The sequence below is a fragment of the Oryctolagus cuniculus genome, chromosome 10 (assembly GCF_964237555.1).
Source record: "Oryctolagus cuniculus chromosome 10, mOryCun1.1, whole genome shotgun sequence".
In the NCBI taxonomy this organism is placed as follows: domain Eukaryota; kingdom Metazoa; phylum Chordata; class Mammalia; order Lagomorpha; family Leporidae; genus Oryctolagus; species Oryctolagus cuniculus.
This window is the reverse complement of record NC_091441.1, coordinates 55087642-55097163: the sequence shown is the minus strand read 5'-3', so window position 1 is coordinate 55097163 and position 9522 is coordinate 55087642. Positions and strand designations below refer to the sequence as shown.

Sequence of the window (9522 nt, the reverse complement as noted above, 5' to 3'; positions counted from 1 at the left end):
CTGAACGCAAAAGGCAGAAGGCGAGCTGCAGACTCAGACCTGCTGTGGGCCTTAGTATTCAATCTCAGATGACTGAAGTATGCCTTACGATTCAACGGAGGGGGGTTGTGATGTTGAGATAATAAACAAAACCTGTAAAATCCTTAAATAAATTGAGAAGGAGCCCAGAGTTGCTATCGTCATAATACCTTGCACTTGCACAGCATTCATGATGTCCAAAGCATCTTCAGAAACTGTATGTATTTAGATTGATTTCTCGCATAAGCCAAACAATTACTATTAATATTTACCCCAATATCTCATAACTTTGGAGATGAAAAGCTGCCATCACTGATGTTCCTTCTAGGGGGAAAAAGTAGGTATTCTGAAAACAATCAAGGAAAGACTTTAGATCGCCTTCCCACAAGAGAGAAATTGTCTCAATACATGTTGCAGGTTATCAAAGACACTCTATCAAACACATGAACAAATTACTGATGAGTAACTGTTCTTACATACTTTAAAAAAATTCCAATGTGTTATATAAACAAACTTGAAATATAAGCCATAAGATCTTTTAATATATACTTTCTCCCTCCCTTTTTTGTGTTCTGTTAAACTGAGGACCCAAATTATAGTCACCAGGTGTGATGACAGAAACAGCATATTCCCACATGCCTGTCATTTTATCTCATCTGCCAAGAAACTGAAAACCCAAGTCCATCCTCTGGAACAATGAGTGCTTGTCACTTAAATATCTCTAACGATTTCTTTGATTTAGGAAAAAAAGTTTTTGTCCCATTTTTAGTTGTTTTACACTGTAACGTGTATCAGGTGACAGTGTAGTTAAAATGTATGCAGCATAAATCTCAAATAAGTGATAATGGGGCTGGGGGGTTGACACAGCAGTTAAGTCACCACTTGAGATGCCCACATGCTATATTGGAGTGCCTGATTGGACTCCTGGCTTAAGATCCAGCTTCCTGGCTGGTGCAGTGGTTCACTTGGCTAATCCTCCGCCTGCGGTGCTGGCACCCTGGGTTCTAGTCCCGGTTGGGGTGCCGGATTCTGTCCTGGTTGCTCCTCTTCCAGTCCAGCTCTCTGCTGTGGCCGGGAAGGCAGTGGAGGATGGCCCAAGTGCTTGGGCCCTCTACCTGCATGGAAGACCAGGAGGAAGAACCTGGCTCCTGGCTCCTGGCTCCTGGCTTCGGATCGGTGCAGCACGCCGGCCTTAATGGTCATTTGTGGGGTGAACCAATGGAAAAGGAAAATCTTTCTCTCTGTCTTTCTCTCTCTGTCTAACTCTGCCTTTCCAAAAAAAAAAAAAAAAAATCCAGCTTCCTGCTAATGCATACCCTGGGAGAATGCCACCCACATGGGAGACCCAGATTGAATCCCAGCCTTCTGGCTTTGGCCTGGCCCAGTTTTGGTTGTTGGAAGCATTTAGGGAGTGAATCAGTGGCTAGAAGATCTCTTTGTCTCTCTCTGCCTTTCAAATTAAAAAATGAAAATAGACAAACACAAGAATTTTTTAAATGGTAACACAGGGCAATAAAACTGCCCAAGAATAGTATTATTTTTTAGACAAAAGTTTGGATTGACAAGCTAAATAAATAAAACAAAACAAATAAGAGTTTCTATCAGCTTACAACAATTTTGTGGTTTAATTTTTTCATCTGTAAGGAGTGGAGCAGGCTTCTCTGAGAAGCAATGGACCAGGAGCCCAGCCTTTCTGTGCTCATAAACCACCTGCAACTTTAAGTGAAACATTTAACCTCTGAATAGTGCCCATAAAACGGAGAATAAAACCACCTTATCCGGATCAATTTGTTTATAGTTATTTTATTTCTTAAGATCTATGGCCCTTTCATCAGAGTCTTTAACTCAAACAATCATTTGGATGAGCTCAAATTCAAACCACAAAAATGTGTCTAAAAACATTTTTAACAGTCAAAGCTCCACGTGGATTTTGCACTGATGCTAGAGAGAAACTGAAGCAAATCAGTCTTTCTGTCAGACTCTCAAACAGTTGCTAATCTCAGTAAGTAACCCCTGTGCTTGCTGTAGTGGGGCATGAGGAAAGAGAGCAGGCTGCTACCAGACTGACATAGAAAGAAGACTGGTCACTGCTCTCACACCAAGGTTAATTTCCATGGAAGGCTCTTTCACATTCCTCCTTTGTGTATTTCCTAGGTCAGCATAAGTAGAACCCACACACTTTATTTGGACCTTCTCAATGTCTTGGGCTGAAATGCTCTGTCCTTACATGAGATTCTTACCCAATTTCTTAGCTCCTGGGGGCAGAACCTGTTTCTCACTCCTCCTTCTATTCTCCATGACACTCAGCTTGGTGTCTCACCTGACACAAGGGCATAGAAAAGATGGACCTGAACTGACCTGACTTTTTCATTATTCAGCTGATAATTTAGCTCTTGCTAAATATTTCTTCTAACTGACAGCCAAAGCACTGAGAGGATTTTTGTTTACAACTTAAAATAAGAATACTAAAAGTAGTGATTCCTAGCCCTTCTATGTCATGGAAGGACAGATGAGAAATACCAAATGTCCCTTAAAACAATGTAGGGGCAGGCATGGTGGTGCAGTGGGTTAAGCCACAACTTGGGAAGCCTGCATCCCATATCAGAGAGGTTGGGTTTGAGTTCTGCCTCCACTTCCCATCCAGTTTCGTCCTAATGTGCATCCCGGCATGCAGTTGATGATTCAGGTACATGGGTCCTGCTCCCCACAGGGGAGACCCAGATTGAGTTCCTTGTTCTGGCTTTGACCTGGCTGAGTATTGGCAGTTGAAAGCATTTGGGAAGTGAACCAGTGGGTGAAAGATCTCTCTCTCTCTCTCTCTCTTTCTCTCTCTCCCTCCCTCCCTCTATCTCTTTAAAATAAACAATTATAAACAATAAGTGAACTTTAAAAAATACTGTAAATTATGCTCCATTTCTCTGTTGTCTCCATCTCGTTTGGAGTTCATCTGCAAGTACACATCAGCAAGAGAAAGGCCGGCACTGCAAAGCTTCAGCTTCATTTTGCAAACTCAGAGTTTGAATATTCAGGTCAATTGTTCATTCATATTTGTAGTGTGGATTATTTTTTTGAGAACCACTTTTTAATAGCTTCGTTGTATTCTTAGAGCTTTGACTTGGGGATTTTTGATACACAGCTGAAGTATAAGGTGAAGGAGAATGGGAAAAGATGGAATTATCCTTACAAATAAGAAAAGTGGTGCACATAGAAGATATGCAATCTGCTCGGGATCTGTGCAGGGTGTCTGTGGGGAGGCACAGAACTCAGGAAACTCGACACAGAGAGGAAGGTCCCAGTAGCTAGTTTTTCCTGTGGCTTGTTACCTCATCAATAACCGAATGTCTGCCCATCTGCCATAGTATCTCCTTAAACTTTGACAAGAGATAATTATTTTGATGCCTCAGAGGAAAACTCCCTTGCTTTTCACAGGAACCACACTCAGTGAAATCAGTGAAATCCAGCGAGAAAGCCATGCGCTCTGGTTATGAAACACGAGAGCTCCCTCTACAGCAGTTCCCAGCAAAAGTGCCCTCCAGCTGCCCATCTGTTTCTGGGACCCACTGAAGTCAAGAAACCAAATAAAAACAAAAACAAACTGAAAGGAAGCTCCTTGGCTGCTTTCCCATGCTGGGATGGGAATGAGAAGGTGGCTACTCCATTTGCCAAGCAGAGAAGAGTGATGAAAGGTGAGTTATTGTGTAAGAGAATGTAGTACATGTAATAAGATTATTCCTTGTATTCTATATAATGTCTTTCAGTAATAGCAATGACCAGTTTAGCTCATTTCAAGTTATTCATAAGCATGAATTTTCTTTAAGGTGGGAAAGGAACAGCAGAAGGAATGTCATGGGGAGGAGAGAAAAATACTAGAGTTCAGCACCCAGCTGGCCTTCCCAGCACACCCCACAAGCACGTCCTACCGCATTCTTCTGGGCTGGCCAGATGAGGAGCGTCAAGGGCATCAAAGGAAGGAGAAATGAGGAGTTGCCTGAATTTGTGTTGATGGGTGCCTTACACAGAGTGAGGATGAAATGTAAGACTCAAAGGCTAAGGCAGATGAGGAATTATATTCCTGAGGAAGCCGTGCAGCCTGGGAGCTGTGCAATGTCATTGGCAGGTAGCCCATTACCTTTAAGAAAATGTGAAGTATGTGCCGTGCAGACAAAGGCGACGCACTGTAAACACAGCTCGATAACTCTCTCGCCTGGGAGAGAGAGGGGTTTGTGTTTACCTTTCAGAGACGCTGGGTCACCCTGTCTCACGCTGGAAGAAGGAAATGTCTCTCACACCCTAAAATCTTGAGTGCATACCACATACCACAAAACTGGAGGGTGGCCGGGAATGGGCACACGGTCGCTAAAAGGTGACTAATTCAGCAGAAGCATTTGTGCGGTGATGTGGGTGATGTGTTCTGATGGCCTCCAGCAGTTAACTTCTGTCCTTTTTCCAGGAGTCAGAGTTCACTCCTCTATTAAGAGATAGATATACTATCAGAATCAGACTCTTTTTTTAAGTCTTCAAATCAAAATTGAAAGATGGTTGCAAACTTTCTATCTGACCCCAATGTGCTCCCCAACTAAATCTTGACAACCTCAAGTGCTAACTGTCTAAAGCTGTTAATCAGAATGCCACAAAAAAATACCAGTTGGGCACGGATGGAGACAGAAATATGTCTGAGGTGGTGTAAGTTTCTGTGGTGTCCTTTTTAACTGAAAGAGAGTGCAAGAGAGAAAATAAACTAAGAATTGAAAATGAATGGGCGCCAGCACCGTGGCGTAGCAGGTAAAGCCTCTTCCGGGTCTCCCACATGGGCACAGGGGCCCAAGGACTTCGGCCATCCTCCACTGCTTTCCCAGGCCATAGCAGAGTGCTGGATCCGAAGAGGAGCAGCCGGGACTAGAGCTGGCACCCATATGGGATGCCGGCACTTCAGGCCAGGGCTTTAACCCGCTGCACCACAGCACTGGCCCCAGCTCTGACTTTCAAATAAATAAATAAATCTTAAAAAAAAAAAAAAAGGAAAATGAATGACAATTTGGTAGAAGCAGCACCAGTTCAATACTGTAAGATTTTTTTTTATAAAAAGATGGATGATTTCGAAAGATGAAAATATACAACTGCCCCCTAAAACTCCCTTGGATATGGCTAGGCTTGATCCAGTGAATATTTCTTCCTTAACAAAGTCATCACACAGTCTGCCACATACTGGGGTTACTGGTGCACATGTCTGTCTCTCCTGTTGGAGTGCAAGGACTTAAGCAGGAGCACACTTGGTCTACTTACTTTGTATATTCCACAGTGCTAAGGACAGTGCTTTTCACAGAGTAGAGCATTTTCTGAATTAAACCATAATCTGTTTCTGGGATGAATCAAACTAGCTCACAATGGCTGACAGCAAGAACACATGAACACCTGAGAAACTGGAGAAGACAGGAATGGGGGACAGCATGTATAAGGAATCTCTCACAAAAAGCCTGGTCTTGTCTCTGGGTGCTGTCACCAATGACCTCCTTGTTAGCACAAGGGTCCAATAGTTTGGATGATTTGTAGGAAGCTAAGCTGTGTTTCAGCTCAACTCCAGCCTGAGATTAGAGTTCTAGGGAGAGAACCAAGTGCATATAAATGGAATCCAAGTCTTGGAGGATGTCAGAGAGGAAATTTTCAAATCCTTTCCTGGACAACTCAAGCTGTTCAAGCTAGCACACAATAATTTTAGTCTTCTTAATAAACCTGCTTTCCCTGTTAAAACAAAACAAAACACCATGATCTTCAAGAAAGGAAAAAGAGCCTAACTGGGACAAGAATAAAGACAAAGCACCTGAAGGAGTTAGGAGCTGTTGGGAATAGATATGTTCTCTCTGGAAATCTAACTTCCAAACCAAGTCTTGAGAAAGAGAGCACTTCAGAGAGAACCCAAGTCCTCGAGGGAGGAGAGAGAAGAAATCTGGATGAAAACACAATCCCAAAAAGAAAATGGTGTCTGTTGATATATCATAGCATTATCCATCCATTTATACAATAGCTTTCTACCACCACCACTCTCGTCATAGGTGTGTGCACGCACGTGTGCACCCCCCCCCCACACACACACTTACCTATGATGCATCGTAAACCATGTTCAAGGAGGCCCTTCAAGCCCATGGCGTCTGGCAAAGGGGGCAGCTGCAGGGCACGGGGGAGGAGCTATAGTGATGGTTGCAGACCACAGTGGTGGTGGAGACCACTTTGGAAAACCCCAAGAAGACAGGACATTGCCAGCAGATATCTAACTAGAGAGACATATCTTTAATTGATTAATATTTATCAATGAACAAAATACAGTCGTCAGTGCACAGGATTTTATTCAAAGCTAATCAGCTGAGACGCAGCCCTTCTCTGTCATAAAGGAAATCCGTGGGAACTACACCATCTCCAGGATTGGGCAAACGAGTGTCTCCACTAGCTATGGGGTTGATCTGGTCTCTTGGACAAAGCTTAGTTAAATCCACAAGGCCATCTGCCCACCTCACTGGCAGTGCCTTGGATGAGGCCTCATACACAGAAATAACCAGCTAACCATCTGTCAGACTGAAGTTTGAAAAGGAAATGAAGGAAGGAAAACAACAAAACAGAAACATAAGTAAAAGGAGGAAAAAAGACCATCAATTCAAGGAGTTACAGTTGGTTCATTGGTGTGGTGAGCTGAAGAAATTAAGAGACGACCACTATTGTCATATTTTTAAAAAGAACTATTATGAAGAAATGTTGAATAATTATCTTAACTCTCCAAAGAGCATAGAAACAAAGAAAATACACTTAAATTGCAAAAAGAGGAACTTCATTTAGACATAAAGAAGGCGTGTCAGTGAGGGAAATGTAACCTGTCCGTAGGGTGTGTATAGCATCCAGCCCTGCAGGTGTCTCGGGAGGCAATTACTGTGTTTCTTAGATTAGGTATAGACTTACCAAAGGCAAGAAGTTAAACCAGAGACCACTTCTACTCCCTTCTCGATCTCTGAGTCTATTCAATTTTCTGTGGCTTATCTTCTAAATGTGCTTGTAAGAACCTGCCCTCTTGCTAGCACCTTCTTGTAAATGTGATGTCTATCTGGGTTTATCCCAGCTAAATAAACTGAATTCAATAAAATCCATCCTGGGTTATCCTGTGGGAGAGTTATTACTCCACTAACATGCTACTGTTGCTACTGTTACCTAATGCTTTCACTTCTCCTTGAGGCTGGAATTACACTACGTTGTTGTATATCTAAGATAAGAGGCTGTCTGGAGTCTGTTCAGTGTTATCGCAGAACAGGCAGTGACTTTTTTATTGAAGGCACTACATGAGTACCACTGCACTGATGCAGGTTTTAGTGAAACTTATTCAGAGACTGTGTCTGTATCTGCACACCCACATGTGCATGCACGCACACACACACACACTCAAAGACCGTGCTACACTGGAAACAAAGGCATCTCACCTCCCATAATTAGCCGACAATCTGCAATAATCGGTCACATTGGTTTGTCCTGTGTTACATTAATGTAGCTGGAAGGTGAGAGAGAGAACACTACAGTGGAAGCTGGCTGTCTCTCTGTGCTGACCCAGCCTCTGCCCAATGTCCTGCCACTTCAGATTGTTAAGTATGCAGTAATTCCCAATCATGGGCGTCCCCAGATATCACAGGGTTAAAAATGGGAAGTCTGAAATTCACTGACTGTTTACAGCCCTTGTCTCTTGCATTGAGGAACAATGATTACTTTTTTTTCTTCATACTATTTGTTAAACTCTTTTATTTAGTGTAGGGTTAACTATACAATCTTTAAGTAAGCTGAAAATAGATATTTGTAAAAATTAAGAAGGAGAATGTGAGAGGGAGGAGGAAGAAGGGTTGGAGCTTAAGTGGGAGGGAAGGGGGATGGTTAAGGGAGAAGTATCACTGTGCTACTAAATTTGTATATATGAAACACATGAAATTTACATAACTTAAATAAAATTTAAAAAATGGGAACTTTTGTGAAATGGACACTATGGGAAACGGTGACTTGATCAGCATAGCCCTGTTAATGAACAACTTAATACATTATCCCTCTTAGTAGTTTTTTTGTCTGTTCTACTTAATATGACTGGTTTAATTCTGTAATTAATACACAGTTATTCTTAAGTGTTAAAAATTAACTGAAATGTGATCCCTGTTAAACATAAGAGTGGGAATAAGAGAGGAAAGAGATGTATAATTTGGGACATGCTCAAGCTGACTTGCCCCAAATGGTAGAGTTAAAAACATAACAGGGGATTCCAATTCAATCCCATCAAGGTGGCATGTACCAATGCCATCTCACTATTCCAAGTGATCAATTTCAGTTCACAATTGATCATAATGAAAGGACTAAGAGTCAAAGGGAGCACATAAACAAGTCTAGTACCTGCTAACACTAACCGATGGAATAAATAAAGGGGAGAGTGATCCAACATGGGAAGTGAGATACTCAGCAGACTCATAGAATGGCAGATGTCCTAAATAGCACTCTGGCCTCAGAATCAGCCCTAAAGGCATTCGGATCTGGCTGAAAAGCCCATGAGAGTATTTCAGGCATGGAAAGCCAAGACACTCTGGCAAAAGATCTCTGTGAGTGAGATCCCAGTGGAAAGAACAGGTCTTCAAAGAAGGAGGTACCTTTCTCTGAAGGGAGGAGAGAACCTCCACTTTGACTATGACCTTGTCTAAACAAGATAAGAGTCGGAGAACTCAGAGGGCTTCCATAGCATTGGAAACTCATGACTGGAGCATAGGGAGATTACTGATGCCATAGACAGGAGTGTCAATTGGTAAAGTCAACAACAGGAGTCACTGTGCACTTACTCCTTATGTAGGATCTCTGTCCTTAATGTGCTGTGCATTGAGATTTAATGCTATAACGAGTACCCAAACAATATATTTCACTTTGTGTTTCTATGGGGGTGCAAACTGTTGAAATCTTTACTTAATGTATACTAAACTGATCCTCTGTAAAAAAAAAAAAAAAAAAAAAAGAAATTATCAACTCCCAACTTGACTCTCACTGGGATTAAACATGACAATAGGTCTGATCTGATTTCATCATCATTAAAAAAAACTCATCTATTATTTTTCACTTTATGTTTCTGTGTGGGAGCAAACTGTTGAAATCCTTACTTAATGTATACTAAGCTGATCTTCTGTATATTAAGATAATCGAAAATGAATCTTGATGTGAAAGGAAGGGGAGAGGGAGTAGGAAAGGGGAGGGTTGTGGGTGGGAGGGACGGTATAGGGGGAAGCCATTGTAATCCATAAATCGTACTTTGGAAATTTATATTCATTAAATTAAAAAAAATGGGAACTTTTGACAGAATATTAATGTATCAATTAGCTTAAGGAAATTTACATTTCCTACAAAAGCTGTGAGGGGCTAAATCTGCTTCTTTGGTTTTGTATTATGTGAACTCCTTGATTATCTCATACTGATCAGAAACTTTTACCAGTATCATACATGCCTTTGATGAAT

The 9522-nt window shown here is 41.8% G+C and overlaps 1 non-coding gene across 1 annotated transcript; it reads left to right on the top strand.

Annotated features, from left to right (window-relative positions):
• The first annotated feature begins 5374 nt into the window (after nucleotides 1–5374).
• Nucleotides 5375–5439, top strand: LOC127492544 (small nucleolar RNA SNORD29). Its single transcript, XR_007922054.1, has one exon. It is a non-coding gene; the product is annotated as a small nucleolar RNA SNORD29 (small nucleolar RNA).
• The last annotated feature ends 4083 nt before the right edge of the window (nucleotides 5440–9522 follow it).